Source organism: Hippocampus comes, unplaced genomic scaffold (genome assembly GCF_001891065.2).
Source record: "Hippocampus comes isolate QL1 unplaced genomic scaffold, H_comes_QL1_v1.1 scaffold122, whole genome shotgun sequence".
Taxonomy (NCBI): domain Eukaryota; kingdom Metazoa; phylum Chordata; class Actinopteri; order Syngnathiformes; family Syngnathidae; genus Hippocampus; species Hippocampus comes.
Genome location: NW_017842059.1, coordinates 692,991 through 693,571, shown reverse-complemented (window position 1 = coordinate 693,571; position 581 = coordinate 692,991). Strand labels below are relative to the sequence as shown.

The window sequence follows — 581 nt, the reverse complement described above, 5'->3', positions numbered from 1 at the left end:
GGGGGCTCTTCTGATCAAAATGGGGAGTTTGCACGGACATTTTTTTTGGGGGGGGGCGGGGGGTCAAATTTGTTTAACTGGTCATCATGACTTGATTGACAAGTAGCACATATGATTTGTCGGTTGGGGCAAATTCAGCCATCTGTTTTGGCTCCAATTTGATATAAAAGATACCACTGCATGTCTGACAAAAACAAGAGAAAGAAGCCTCTTTCAAGATAAACACCCTATTTGCAAATGACAAACTCCCTTTTAACATTTTAAATTGGCCTTTTGTGGTGATGGGACATTTTTTTGTGTTTGGTCAGAAGGCAACGTAACTTTTTTTTTTTGTTGTTCTTCAATGACTCCCAAGAAGTGACTGTTCGATAAAATGTAACTTGGAAAAACAATCTAGCCACAAATAAAATCAGTTGAAATGCTAAACTGTATTATTCTGCATGAATGTCTGCTCATGACGCAACAAAATGGTTGATAAAAACACCTTTGCAAAATTCCCGCATCTTGACTTCCGATGGAAATTTACCGGAAACTTCCTAGAAATGTGACAGAATTCCACGCCCCTTTGCAACCCTAGTTAC

The 581-nt window shown here is 39.1% G+C and overlaps 1 protein-coding gene across 6 annotated transcripts in view; it reads right to left on the bottom strand.

The window, feature by feature from the left end:
* srsf1a (serine and arginine rich splicing factor 1a) overlaps nt 1-581 on the bottom strand; it is a 7,024-nt gene that overhangs the window by 2,854 nt on the left and 3,589 nt on the right. The gene's annotated exons all lie outside the window — the stretch shown is intronic.